The sequence below is a fragment of the Pongo abelii genome, chromosome 21 (assembly GCF_028885655.2).
Source record: "Pongo abelii isolate AG06213 chromosome 21, NHGRI_mPonAbe1-v2.0_pri, whole genome shotgun sequence".
Taxonomy (NCBI): Eukaryota; Metazoa; Chordata; class Mammalia; order Primates; family Hominidae; genus Pongo; species Pongo abelii.
Window position 1 is genome coordinate 47,658,141 of NC_072006.2, and position 15,733 is coordinate 47,673,873.

At 43.0% G+C, this 15,733-nt stretch overlaps 1 pseudogene; it reads right to left on the reverse strand.

Moving 5' to 3' along the window:
• Positions 1-10,470: 10,470 nt before the first annotated feature.
• On the reverse strand, positions 10,471-14,282 carry LOC129052176 (eukaryotic translation initiation factor 4E-binding protein 2-like; annotated as a pseudogene).
• Between the last annotated feature and the right edge of the window lie 1,451 nt (positions 14,283-15,733).

Below are 15,733 nucleotides of genomic sequence, written 5' to 3' on the forward strand. Positions count from 1 at the left end.
AACCTAGATAAAATAAATTCCTTGGAAGTACAGCTTACCAAAAGTTATATAAAATAAAATAGAAAATCTAAATAGTCCATATATCTCATAAGAAATTGAATTCATAATTCTGAAACTTCCTACACACACAAAAAAATCTTCCCACAAAAAAAATTCCATGTGGTTTCACCAGTAAGTTTTATTAAGGAGGAATTGAGGCCAAGCATGGTGGCTCACACCTGTGATCCCAACACTTTGGGAGGCCAAGGCAGGTGAATCACCTGAGGTCGGGAGTTCAAGATCAGCTGGCCAACATGGTAAAACCTCATCTCTACTAAAAATACAAAAATTAGCCAGGCGTGGTGGCACATGCCTGTAATCCCAGCTACTCAGGAGGCTGAGGCAGGAGAATTGCTTGTACCCAGGAGGCGGAGGTTGCAGTGAGCCGAGATTGCACCACTGCACTCCAGCTTGGGCAACAGAGTGAGACTGTATCTCACCAAAAAAAAAAAAGGAGGAATTGACACACACACTCACAAACTCACAAAATGGAAAGAACACTTAACAACTCATCTTATGAGGCCAGCAGAATCCTGAGGACAAACCTAACAAAGAAATCACATACACACACACAAAAAAAATTCCAGACCAATATTCTTTTTGAACATTAATGCAAAACTCCTTCACAAAATATCACAAATAGAATCCAGCAATATTAAAAAAAAAAAAGAAAGAAAGAAACGTGACCAAATTGGACATATCTCAGGAATCCAAGGTTGATTTAACTCACAAAAAGCCAAACAATGTAATCAGCCATATTAACAGTCTAAAACAAAAATTACTCATTGAAATAAAGCAGGAAAACCTTTTTTTTTTAAAAAAAGAGCCAGTTATTCAAAAACAAAACAAAAAAGGAAATAACTTTTAGCAAACCAGAGTTAAAAGGGAACTTCTGCAATCTAATTAATGACATCTTCAAAAAGCCTACAGTTAACACTATACTTAGTAGTTTAATTTTTTTTTTTTTAATTAAGACAGGATCTGGCTCTGCCACCCAGGCTGGAGTGCAGTGGCGCAATCACAGCTCACTGCAGCCTCAACCTCCTAGGCTAGAGTGATCCTCCCACCTCTGCCTCCCAAGTAGCTAGGACTATAGGTATGTGCCACCACACCCAGTTAATTTTTTGATTTTTTGTAGAGACAGGGTTTCGTTATTTTGTCCAAGCTGGTCTCAAACTCCTGGACTCAAGTGATCCTCCCACCTGGGCCTCTCAAAGTGCTGGGATTACCGGTGTGAGCCACCATGCCCAGCAGTAGTTGAATATTGAATAGTTCCCCTCTAAGATTGGGAAGAAGGCAAGAATATCCATTTTCACCACTTCTGTTCAACATGGTATCACAGATGCTAGCTCGTGAGGTAAGGCAAGTAAAGAAGTAAATGGCATTGGGATTGGAAAAAAAGAAGTAAATTGTCTTTATTCACAAGTGAAATTATTGTTTACATAGAAAATCTTAAGGAATCTATAAAACATCTGCTGGAACTAATACGTAAACTAGCAAACTTGTAGACACAAAGGCAATGCACCGAAATCAATTGTATTTTTCTGTTCTGGCAGTGAAACATTAGAAAATGGAATTAGAAAACCAATTTTATTTACTGGAATGCCAAAAACATGAAATACTTAGGAATAAATTTAACAAAAGACATTGCCTTTACATTTAAAACCTCTTCATTAAAAATGTCTACATTAAAAACCACACAATCTTACTGAGAGAAATTTTTAAAGGGCTGAATAAATGGAGAGATAAACCAAATGCATTGATTAGAATATTCAATGCTTTTAAGATGTCAATTAGTCCCAAAATTGATCTATACATTTAATGTCATCCCAACCGTAATCCAATCTGACCATTTTATGGAATTTGACAAACTCGTTCTAAAATGTATATAAAAATACAAAGACCTGGAAGTATCCAAAGTAATCTTGAAAAAGACAAATTTGGAGGACTAATAGAACTGGATTTAAAGACTTGTGATGAAGCTATAGTAATCAAGGCATTGTGGTTACTGTAATAAGGATAGATAAATAGATCAATGGACTAGAACAGAGAATCCAGATGTAGATCCTCATTTATAGGGTGATTTATTTTTTTTTTATAAAAACACCAAAGCAATCCAATAAAGAAAGGAAGTGTTTTTAGGCTGGGTGCAGTGGCTCACCCCTGCAATCCCAGCACTTTGGGAGGTCGAGGCTGGGAGATCATTTGAGGTCAGGAGTTCGAGACCAGCCTGGCCAATATGATGAAACCCCCATCTCTACTAAAAATACAAAAATTAGCCAGGTATAGTGGCAGGCACCTATAGTCCCAGCTACTCAGAAGGCTGAGGCAGGAGAATCGCTTGAACCGGGGAGGTGGAGGTTGCAGAGCTGAGATCATGCCACTGTACTGCAGCCTGGGCAACAGAGCAAGACTCCATCTCAGAAAAAAAAAGAGGAAGGAAGGAGAGAGAGAAAGAAAAAAGGGAGAGAGAGAAAGAAGGAAGGAAGAAAGGAAGGAAGGAAAAGAAAAGAAAAGAGGAGAAAGAAAGGAAATGTTTTCAACAAATGTTTCTGAGAAAACTGGAGATTCAATATGGAAAAAAAAAAAGTGACCTCTGCCTAGAAGAAAAGATAGGAAACTTCCTTCTCAACTTGGAGACCAGGCTTCTTAAGCAAGTTTCTTAGGCAGTACTGAGAAAGCAATAACCATAAAAGAAAAAGTGTATAAAGTGTATAAAGTCATTTTATCAAAATGTGAAACTTCAGTTTGTCAAAAGACATCTTTAAGAAAATGAATAGGCTGGGTGTGGTGGCCTGTAATCCCAGCACTTTGGGAGGCTGAGGCAGGTGGATCATCTGAGGTCAGGAAGTCAAGACCAGCCTGGCCAACATGGTGAAACCCCATCTGTACAAAAATACAAAAAATTAGCTGGGTGTGGTGGCAGGCGCCTGTAACCCAAGCTACTTGGGAGGCTGAAGCAAGAGAATCACTTGTACCTTGGGAGGTGGAGGTTGCAGTGAGCCGCAATCACACCATTGCACTCCAGCCTAGCTGACAAGAGTGAAACTCCGTCTCAAAAAAAAAAAAAAAAAAGAAAATGAATATGTCACCCTCAGACTAAGAAAAAATTCACAAAACATATATATCTGACAAAATGTCAGTATTCAAAATATATTTAAACACACACACACTTACACACTTCTACAACTCATTTAAAGAAAGAAAAAAAAGGAAAGTGGTGTCAGTAAGACGGCTGCCTGCAGACCCTGCTGTTCACCCTCCCACAAGACCGGACCAAGGCAAGCAATACGCAGATCAGATTTGACTGGAGTGTGGAGGGAGAGGGCTGGAGTGCAGCAGGGGAGTGGATCTGCAGCTGCGGTGACTGCAAGGCCAGGAGGACTGGACCTCCAGCATGAAGGCACCTGGCCTCTGCAGCCCCGCCTCCCCCATCTGGATCTGATCTGTCCAGAGTCAGAAAGGATGTCTCACTGCAGGGGAAAAGGTAAGCAGAAGAACTCCCTCGGAATCTCCCATTGCAACTACGAACACCTTCAGTCCTCACTGCTGGAGAATCCCAGAGTCCTCGAGGGCCCTGAGCCCCGTGTGGAGAGCTGCAGGAGGTCACACAGCCACACTGCCCTGGATCCGGAGCACAGTTGCACACTCCCCATCCCCATCTACCCCCTTGAGCCAAGCTACTGCAGCACAGCCCCATCTTGAGACCAGAGCCATTTCTAGAGTGCACCCTGCTCTGAGGGCCAGTAGCCACTACCCCTCTCCAGCACCGGGCTTCAGCATTCCACCAAGCCCACGCGGGTGGCTGCTGATGCAAGCGCAGTAACATAAGGCCTGGTGGCAGAACTGGCTGTGACTGGCCCTGCACAGCAGGGAAACCAACTCCTGTGACCCTCACCTCCAGCGGGAGGAACAGTCTGGAAGTCCTGCCCAGGGCAAACCTGCCCTTGAGCCAGCCAAACTGCTGCGTGCCCAAGCAGGAGAGGCCCTCAAGCCTCCAAACAGCTGAAACACTCCTGGGCTGGCAGAGCAGCTATGTGCCTGTGCCCACAGCCTGAGAAACAATCTGCAATGCTCAATCCCCTGCAGACAAGCCCCTGGCCTGCCCAGTGGCCCTGCACCCACAATCAAGGCCTGAAAAACATCCCTGCAGGCTACCCCTGGCAGGCACACCCCTAGGCCAGCCAAGCAACTGTGTGCCCATGACCTGCAACTGAGAAACAACCCTACAGGTGATCCCTGTTGGACAAAACCCCAGGCTGGCCAAACAGCCATAAGCCCATATCCCAGGCCTGAGAAACAGCCCCATGGGCTTCCCCCAGCACACATGCCCCAGGCCAGCCAAGCAACTGTGTCACCATATCTAGGTCCAAGAAACAGCTATATGGGCAGCCCCTGGTGGGCACCCTCCAGGCCAGCCGAATAGCCTTGTGGCTGCATCCCAGGCCTGAGAAACAGCCCCACAGTCTGCCGCTGGCATGCATGCCCCCAGGCCTGCAGAGCAGCTGTAAGCCTGTGTCCTGGGCCTGGGAAACAGCCCTGCAGACTGCTCCTGGCAGGCACAGCCCCAGGCCGGCCATGCAACCACATGCACATGTTCCCAACTAGAGTAATAGCCTCGTAGCGCCAACCCCAGCCTCACGTTTGCCAATACACAATGTGCATGCATGCATCTCTGACCTGAAAAACAGCCTGGCAAGCCTACCCCCCGTAAAACCACACCACTGCCACCCCAGCCTCTGTCAGCCTAAGCCACTGAGACACTTGGAAATGTCACTAGAGCAGATTATAGCTGAAGAAACTACATGGAAACTACAGTACTTTGTGTTTTATTTATTTATTTATTTATTTATTTATTTATTTATTTTTGAGATGGGATCTTGCTGTGTTGCCCAGTCTGGAGTGCAGTGATGTGATCTCGGCTCACTGAAACCTCTGCCTCCTGGGTTCAAGCAATTCTCCTGCCTCAGCCTCCCCAGTAGCTGGGACTACAGGCGCCCACCACCATGCCCAGCTAATTTTTGCAGGAAACTACAATACTGCATCCCCCTAAAACCAAAGCCAGTACTCCACCAAACCAACACCCCATGTATATTTTTTGTAAGTATTGTGACTTTATAATACACAGATAATATTTAACCTTCCCCACCCCAGTCATTTTTTTCTGATATATTTCAAGGTCTTTCTCTCACAATGATCCCTCCAGATAAACTTTTTTTTTTTTTGAAGATAGGGTCTTGCTCTCTTGCCCAGCCTGAAGTGCAATGGCACAATCTCAGCTCACTGCAGCTTTGAACTCCTAGGCCCAAGCAATCTTCTCACCTCAGCCTCCTGAGTAGCTGGGACTATAGGCACACGCCACCATACCTGGCTAATTTTTTTTAATTTCAATAGTTTTTGGGGTACAGGTGGCTTTTGGTTATACGGACGAGTTCTTTAGTGGTGAATGCTGAGATTTTAGTGCACTCATCACCCGAACAGTGAACACCATACCCAACATGTAGTCTTCTTTCACCTACCTTCCAGTCTTCCCGACTGAGTCCCCAGAGTCCATTATATCACTCTGTATGTCTTTGCATCCTCATAGCTTAGCTCCCACTTATAAGTAAGAACATACAGTATTTGGTTTTCCATTTCAGAGTTACTTTGAATAATGGCCCCTAGCTCTATCCAAGTTGCTGCAAAATGCATTATTTTGTTCCTTATTATGACTGAGTGGTATTTTATACTGTATATATCACATTTTCTTTAGCCACTCCTTCCTTGGTGGGCACCTACGTTGATTCCACATCTTTGCAATTGCAAATTGTGCTGCTATAAACATGTATGCATGTGTCTTTTTCATATAATGACTTCTTTTCCTTTACACCCCATGTATATTAATAACACTTTCCCTATAAAACCTACTCCCTAAAATTGGAAGAGGCAACTTTTCCATCAAATGCATAGAAATCAATGTAGGGACACATCAAACATGAACAACCAAGGACTCATGGCACCTCCAAAGGAACCCAGTAGTTCTCCAGTAACAGTCCCCAATCATAAGAAAATATAAAAAATGCCAGAAAAAGAATTCAAAATAATAATCTGAAGAAAATTCAATGAGATACAATAGAATACAGATATACAATTCAATGAGATCAAGAAAACAATTCATGGTGCGAAATGAGAAATTCAACAAAGAGATAGATATCATAAAAAAGAACCTAACAGAAATTCTACAGCTGAAGAACTTAATGAATGAAATAAAAAATATATTTGAGAGCTTCAACAACACACTAGACCAAACAGGAGAAAGAATTTCTGAGCTTTAAGACAGGTCATTTGAAATAATACAGGCAGACCAAAAGAAAGAAAGAAAGAAAAAGAGAGAAGAAAGGAAGGAAGGAAGGAAGGAACAAGGAAGGAAGGAGGGAGAAGGAAGAAAGAAAGAAAAATAAAGAGGGAGAGGGAGAGAGAAAGAAAGAGAGAAAGAGAAAGAAAGAAAGACAAAGAAAGAAAGAAAGTAAGAAAGAAAGAAAGAAAGAAAGAAAGGCAGGCGAGAAGAGAAGAGAAAAAAGAAAAGAATAATTAAAAAGTGGCTGGGTGCTATGGCTCACACCCATGATCCAGCACTTTGGGAGGCCAAGGCAGGAGGATCACTTGAGTCCAGGAGTTTGAGACCAGCCTGGGAAGTATAGCAAGGCCCCATCTCTACCAATAAAAGGGGTTTTTTTTAATTGGCTTGGCATGTTGGTGCATGCCTGTAATATTGGCTCCTTGGGAGGCTAAGGCAGGAGGATCACCTGAGACCAGGAGGTCAAGGCTGCAGTGAGCTACAGTCATGGCACTGCATTCCTGCTTGGACAACAGAGCAAGACTTTGTCTCAAGGAAAAAAAAAATGAAGAAAGCCTACACAACTTATGTGACACTATTAAGCAAAGAAATATTAACATTATGGGCATTCCATAAGGAGAAGAGAAGGGAAAAGGTTTAGAAAGCATATTTAATAAAATAATAGCTGAAAACTCAAGTCTTTGGAAAGAGATGGACATCTAGGTCCAGGAAGATCAAATAACCCCAGATGGATTCAACTCAAACAGGTCCTCCCTAAGGCACATTATATTCAAATTGTCAAAAGTCAAAAACAAAGAAAGACTTCTAAAAGCAGCAAGAGAAAAGCATTAAGTCATATATAAAGGAATCTCTATTAGACTAACAGTGGATTTCTCAGCAGAAACCTCACAGGTCATGAGAGAATGGGATGATATATTTAAAGCATGGAAAGAAGGCCAGGCATGGTTGTGCAAACCTGTAATCACAGTATTTTAGGAGGCCAAGGTGGGCAGATTGCTTCAGCCCATAAGTTCAAGAGCAGTCTGGGCAACATAGCAAGACTCCATCTCTACAAAAATAGAAAAATTAGCCAGGCATGGTGGTACATGCATGTAGTCCCAGCTACTCAGGAGGCTGAGGTAATCACCTGAGCCTGAGGGGGCTGAGGCTACAGTGAGCTGTGATCACACCACTGCACTCCAGCCTGGGTGACAGAGTGAGACCCTGCTCAAAAAACAAAAAAAAAAACAAAAAAAGTACTGAGGAAAAAAAAACTACCAAGCCAGAATATTATACCCAGCAAAGCTATCCTTCAAAAACGAAGGAAAAATAAAATCTGTCACACACAAGCAAAAACTAATAGGCCTTACAAGAAATACTCAAAGGAGTTTTACACCTGGAAATGAAAAAACAACAGACATCATCATGAAAGCATGTAAAACTATAAAACCCATTGTTAGAGCTGATGCACAAAGGAGAAAGAGAAAATCATCAAACCTTATCAAACAAACTATGCAAAATGACTCAAACACAAAAATAATGAGAGGAAGTAAGGAACAAACAATAGACAAAACAACAAGAAAACAATCAATAAAATGACAAGAATAAGTCCTCACCTATCAATGATAACCTTGAATGTAAACAAACTAAATTCCCCCCATTTAAAAATATAGACTGAATGGATTAAAAAAAATAAAAAAGACCCAACTACACATTACCTGTAAGAATCTCACCTCACCTGTAAAGACACACATAGGCTGAAAGTGAAGAGATGAAAAAAGATATTCCAAGCAAACCAAAACCAAAAGCAAGCAGGAGTAGCTATGCTTACAATATGGTTTGGCTATGTCCCCACCCAAATCTCATCTTGAATTGTAATTCCCACAATTCTCACGTTATGGGAGGAATCTGGTGGGAGGTAATTGAATCATGGGGGCAGGTCTTTCCTGTGCTGTTTTTGTGGTAGTGAATAAGTGTCATGAGGTCTGATGGTTTTAAAAATGAGAGTTTCCATGCACAAGCTCTCTCTTTGCCTGCTGCCATCCATGTAAGACATGAATTGCTCCTCCTTGCCTTCCACCATGATTGTGAGGCTTCCCCAGCCATGTGGAACTATAAGTCCATTAAATCTCTTTCTTTTGTAAATTTCCCAGTCTTGGGTATGCCTTTATCAGCAGCGTGAAAATCGACTAATGCAACTATGTCAAACAAAACAGACTTCAAGTAAAAAGCTGTAAAAGGAGACAAGGAAATTATATAATAATAAAGGGATTAATTCAGCAGGAGAATGTAACAATTGTAAATATGTATGCGCCCAACACCAGAGCACCCAGATATATAAGGCAAATATTATTAGATCCAAAGGGAGAAATGGACCCCAATACAATAATACCTGGGGACTTCAACGTCCCACTGTCAGCACTGGCCAGATCATATGGACAGAAAATCAACAAAGAAACATCTAATTTAAACTGTACCACAGGCCAGGCATGGTGGCTCATGCCTGTAATCCCAGTACTTTGGGAGGCTGAGGCAGGCGGATCACTTGAGGTCAGGAGTTTGAGACCGGCCTGGCCAACATGGTAAAACACTATCTCCACTAAAAATACAAAAATCAGCCAGGTGTGGTGGCACACACCTGCAGTCCCAGCTACTTGGGAGGCTGAGGTGGGAGAATCGCTTGAAACTGGGAGGTGGAGTTTGCAGTGAACTGAGGTTGCGCCACTGCACTCCAGCCTAGGTGACAGAGCGAGACTCTGCCTCAAAAATAAAAATAAACAAAAAATAAATAAACTGCACCATAGACCAAATGGACTTAACAGACATTTTACCCAACATATGCAGAATACATATTTTGTTTATCAGCACATGAAACATTCTCCATGATTGACCATACATTAGGACATAAAACAAGTCTCAAAAAAACTTTTTAGCTGAAATTCTACTAAGTATTTTATCTGACCACAATGAAATAAAACTGGATATCAATAACGAGAAGAACATTTAAAACCATACAAATGAGTGGAAATCAAACAACATGCTCCCGAATGACCAACGGGTGATGACAGAAATTAATAATGAAATTTAACAAGTCAGGCATGATGGCTTACCCCTGTAATCCCAGTACTTTGGGAGGCCAAGGCAGGAGGACTGCTTGGGCTCAGGAGTATGAGACCAGCCTGGGCAACATGATGAAATCCTGTCTCTACTAAAAATACAAAAATTAGCCGCTTGAGCCCAGAAAGCAGAGGTTGCGGTATGCCGAGACGGCGCCACTGCACTCCAGCCTGGGCGACAGAGTGTGACCCTGTCTGCCCCCCACGCCCCCAAAAAAAGGATGAAATCATGTCATTCGCAGCAACGTGGATGGAACTGGAGAACATTATGTTAAGTGAAATAAGCCAGGGGAACAGAAGGTTAAACAGTGCATGTTCTCACTCATATGTGGAAGCTTTAAAAAAAAAAAAAGTTGATCTCATGGAAGTAAAAAGTAGAACAGACAATACTTGAGACTGGGAAGGATGGGGGAAGGTGGGGTTAGGGAGATATTTGTTAAAGGACACAAAATTACAGCTAGATAGGAGGAATAAGTTCTAATGCTCTACAGCACTGTAGGATGACTGTAATTAGCAATAATACTTTATATAGTTTCACACAGCTAGAAGGAGGCTAGTGAATGTTCCAACACAAAGAAATGACAAACGTTTGAGATGATGGATGTGCTAATTACCCTGATCTGATCACTATATATTATATGTATCACAACACCACTATGTACTCATATATATGCACAATTATTATGTCTCACTTTAAAAAATGTTTTTAACTGTTTTCCTCTATGGAATGCTTAGCTCTACAGACATACACCAGGGGTCTTCAATCTAAGCTAACTGAGAAGGGGAATAGGGAACAGGGAACAGGAAACAGGGAGAACAAACGGTCTGATGAAACTCACCTTCCCATCATTTGGCAGCCAGAAGAAGAGGAGCAGGTGGAGACTGTAATGGGGACTGCTAGTATTGCCTCTTCTGTCTTTTTGTTATTGATCCTATTGGCCAAATCAGGTACACACAGGTATCAGCGTTGCTGCTTTTCTTCTGATCCTTGCAGCAAAGTCAGATGTCCATCTCAAACTGAGCATCATCCTCAACTGCATGTTCCCTGTCTTGATTGTTCAAGTTGTTCAAGTTGACTTCTGCTTAAGAGTCTTCTATTGAGGTGCCAGGGCTAGTGACTCCTGGGATATTGGGCAGATGGCAGGGCTGTGTGTGAACCATGGGATAATTGCAATGATCCAACAGAAACTTTTGATCATAAATGATTCAAGATCCCTGGGGTGTGGTGAAGAGCATCCTCTGGGCATGGTGCAATAGTCATGAGGTAGCTGCACATGTCGCTGATGGGCACAGTGCGGGTGGGGCTGGCACAGCACTGGCTGGGCTGGTGACTGCTTCCAGCAGACAAGGACACGGCTCTGGGTGCAGGCACTCCGCTTCATCCTGAGGGCAGGCTGTGGCGGCTGCAGAGCTGGGCTGCTCCAGCTCCTCAGGCGGGAGGAAGGCTAAAAATGTTTTGTGTTTTTTGTGGTTTTATTGTTGTGGTTGTTGTTGTTTTTGATACAGGGTCTTACTCTGTTGCCCACACTGGAGTGCAGTAGCACGATCTGGGCTCACTACAGTCTTAACTTCCTGGGCTCAAGCAATCCTCACACCTCAGCCTCCCAGGTAGTTGGGACTACAAGCATGCACCATCACACCTCGCTAATTTTTCTATTTTTTGTAGAGACAGGGTTTCACCATGTTGCCCAGGCTGGTCTTGAACTCCTGGGCTCAAGCAGTCCTCTCACCTCAGTCTTTCAAAGTGCTGGGATTATAGGTGTGAGCCACCATGCCCAGCCCGGTCTTTTTTAATTTAATGTTGCTTTATTAAGCTTTTTTTTAGGCTAGGCACAGTGGCTCACACTTGTAATCCCAGCACTTTGGGAGACTGAGGCGGGCGGATCACCTGAGGTCAGGAGTTTGAGACCAGCCTGGCCAACATGGTGAAATCATGTCTCTACTAAAAACACGAAAATTAGCTGGGCATGGTTGTGGGCGCCTGTAATCCCAGCCACTCAGGAGGCTGAGATAGGAGAATCATTTGAGTCCAGGAGGTGGACATTGCAGTGAGCCAAGACTGTGCTACTGCACTCCAGCCTGGGCGACAGAGCAAGACCCCATCTCAAAAAAGATTAGCCCAATAAAAATGAGCAAAAGACCTTAACAAACACTTTACACAAAAAAATGCGGAGATGGCCCATATGCACATGAAAAAACTTCATCCTTCATTAGTCACCAGGGAAAAACAAATTAAAATCACATTGGAATACCTCTACATATTTACCAAATGGCTACATTTAAAAACTAACAACATCAATTATTGTTAAGAATGTAGTGTAACTAGAACTCACACATTGTTGAGGGGAGTGTAAAATGGTACAATCACTTTAGGAAAAAAATCTGTCAGTGTCATAAAACTAAACATACGCCTGTCCTGTGACCTGCAATTCTACTCCTAGATATTTACTCAAGAGAAAGGAAAATATGCCCACAAAAAGGCTAGCATGCAAGTGTTCATAGCAGCTTTATTCATAATAATCAAAAGCCAGAAACAGATCAGAAGAATGAATAAACACACTGTGGTGTATTCACAAAATAGAATATGCTTGAGCACTAAAAAGCCACAAACAACAATATGAATAAACCTCAAAAACATTACACATGGTCAAAGAGCCTTACTAAAAAGCATATACGCCTGTAATCCCAGCACTTTGGGAGGCCAAGGTGGGCAGATCACCTGAGATCAGGAGTTCAAGAGTAGCCTGGCCAACATGGCAAAACCCCGTCTCTACTAAAAATACAAAAATTAGCCTGGCGTGGTGGCAGGTGCCTGTAATCCCAGCTACTCGGGAGGCTGAGGCAGGGAGAATTGCTTGAACCCGGGAGGCAGAGGTTGCAGTGAGCCAAGATTGCGCCATTGCACTCCAGCCTTGGCAACAGAGCAAGACTGTCTCAAAAAAAAAAAAGAAAAAAGAAAAAAAAATGCATATACACTACATGATTTCATTTACATGAAATTCCAGAACAGCAAAATTAATATATCATGAAAAAATCAGAACAGTGGTTGTTTGGGGGAGTGGGGTAGGGGTTGATTGGGGAGAGGCTTGAGAGAACTTTCTGGAGTTGACGTTACTGTCCTATAACTTAACTGGGATTTGGGACTCATAAGTGTTTGCCTTTGTCCGAGCTTGTTGAAAGGTACAGTTAAGATTTGTGCAATTCACTTTATATAAATTATATCTGAAAAATACCTGTAAACAAATGTTGAGCTGAAGTTATGCAAGTCAAGGTGTTTAGAGGTAGAATATGCTGATGTCTATAACTTACATTGAAATGTGTCAAAAAATAAGATGGATTGATAAGTGAAAAGATGAATGACTAGATAATGGATAGATGATTAAGCAAAGACAGAAAGGTGATAAGTATATCAGTGTTATAATGTGCGATTCTTTCAACTTATCCATATATTTGAAAGTTTCTGTAATAAAATTGTAGGGGAAAATATATATATACTCTTCAACCCAGAAATTTTACTCCTGGGAATTTATCCCATAGAAATAAAAGTATTTGTCTATAATAACACGTGTAAGAACATTTATTGCGATGCTGTTCCTAGTGACCAACAACTGGAAGCAAAGTGCATATCCATGAAATGGGGGTGGATATGAGTACTCACCTGAGTAGAGCGTGCCACATCCACACCATGGGCTAGAACGTGGCCACTAAAAGGAATAAGTCAGAGCCTCTCCAGAGAGTTTAAAGGGATTTCACTGAGGAACGGTTGAGAGAGAAAAGCAAGAGTGAATAATATAATCCTATTTTTGTAAAACAATCACACACACCACACATACACTCTCTCGATCTTGTTCTCTCTCTCTGGATAGAATTATATATATTTAAAAAATGGAAGAACATAGATTGTTAACACAGCTTATGGGTAAAGGCAAAAAATAAAGGGTTGAGCGTTGTTATGGGGGTAAGGGGGAATATCCATGATTTAAAAAAACAGCATGTATATCATCTCCTTTAAGTTAAATTTTCTGGCCAGACACACTCAGGAGTTCAAGACAAGCCTGGACAACATAGCAAGACCCTAGTCTCAACAACAAAAAAATTAGTTTGGTGTGGTGGTGCATACCTCTAGTCCTAGCTACTTGGGAAGCTGAGATGGGAGGATGGCTTGAGCCCAGGAATTTGAGGCTTCAGTGAGCTGTGATTGCACCACTGCACTCCAGCCTGGGCAACAGAGCAAGACCCTGTCTCTTTAAAAGATAAATAAATAAAATTAAAAGAAGTTAAATTTTCTGTAGTATGCAGGGTGTGGTGCTTAAAGAGATGCACATGAAGGCTGGGCACCAAAATGTTAATAATGGGCATCTCACGGTGGTAGGATTCCAGGTAATTATCTCCTTGTCTTTGTAGGAAGGAAGGGAGAAAGGGAGGGAGGGATAGAGGGAGGAAGAAAAGAAGTCTACAGGTCTCATATCTTTACCTCCTATTATCTCTTCAACCCACCCCAACTCCTACTGGGTTTTTTTGTTTTTTGTTTTGAGACAGGATCTCACTCTGTTGTCCATACTGGAGTGCAGTGGTGCCATCACAAGTCACTGCAGCCTCCATCTCCCAGACTCAAGCCATCCTCCCACCTCAGCCTCCCAAGTAGCTGGGACCACAGGCATGTGACACTGCACCTAAATATTTTTTTTATTTTTTGTAGAGACGAGGTCTCACTATGTTGCCTAGGCTGGTCTAGAACTCCTGGCCTCAACTCCCAATTCCTACTTTTGCCAGACCCTAATCTTATCTGACTTCTCACCAGCATTTCGCATTGTTGGCAGATGTCTCCTTGAAATACTCCCTTCAATCAACTTCCATGGCACCCTGCTCCCGACTCCTGCCTCTGCAGTCATCACTTCTCAGTCCTCTTTCCATCCCTCCCATCATCTTCCTCTGGATTTTGTCCTCAAACCTGTCCTTTTCTCAATTTAATTACCATCTAGATGCTAATGTCTCCCAAGCTGAAGTCTTGAACTCCAACCAAACGTCTCTAATTGGATGTCCCACAGGTCATCAGACCCAGCATGGCCAAAACTAATCTCATCATCTTTCCCCCAAAAGCTACTGCTTCTTCTCCTGCAGTCCAATCTCAGAGAATGCCAGCATCGCCACCCGCCACTTGCTAAAGCCATAATCTTGGGTATCATTACTCTCTCCTACTCCCACATCCAGTCGCTCACCAGGTGCTGTCAGTTCTGTCTCCCGAGTCTCTATCCATCCATCCTCTTGTTTGCATCTCCCCTACCCCTGCTTTGATTTGGGCACCATTACAACTCTTGTAAATGACTGAAGCAGCCTGTTCATTCATCTTTCTGTCCACTGCCCCCATTTATCTCCCATAGATGCCAGAGAGATTTTTCTAAACCACAGATCTGACCTCATCACTTCCCTGTTTAAACCTCTTTGAGGATTTCCCATTGCTTTTAAGATCAAGGTCAAACTCTTAGAAAGAAAGGAAGAGGCCGGGCGCAGTGGCTCACACCTGTAATCCCAGCACTTTGGGAGGCCGAGGAGGGCGGATCACGAGGTCAGGAGATCGAGACCATCCTGGATAACACAGTGAAACCCTGTCTCTACTAAAAATACAAAAAATTAGCCGGGCATCGTGGGGAGCGCCTGTAGTCCCAGCTACTCGGGAGGTTGAGGCAGGAGAATGGCGTGAACCCGGAAGGCGGAGCTTACAGTGAGCCGAGATCGCACCACTGCGCTCCAGCCTGGGCGACAGAGCAAGACTCTGCCTTAAAAAAAAAAAAAGAAAGAAAGAAAGAAACAAAGAAAAGAAAAGAAAAGAAACTGGCCAGGCATGGTGGCTCATGCCTGTAATCCCAAAACTTTGGGAGGCCGAGGTGGGCAGATCACCTGAGGTCAGGAATTTGAGACCAGCCTGACCAACATGGAGAAACTCCGTCTCTACTAAAAATTCAAAATATTAGCCAGGCGTGGTGGCGGGTGTCTGTAATCCCAGCTACTTCGGAGGCTGAGGCAGGAGAATCTCTTGAACCCGGGAGGCAGAGGTTGCAGTGAGCTGAGATTGCATCACTGCATTCCAGCCTGGGAGACAGAGAGACTCCGTCTCAAAAAAAAAAATAAACCAAATATATATATTATTTATTTATTTATTTTTTTGACAGGGACTCCCTCTGTCATGCAGACTGGAGCACAGTGGTGCTATCACAGCTCACCACAGCCTCCATCTCCCGGCCTCAAACGATCCTCCTGCCTC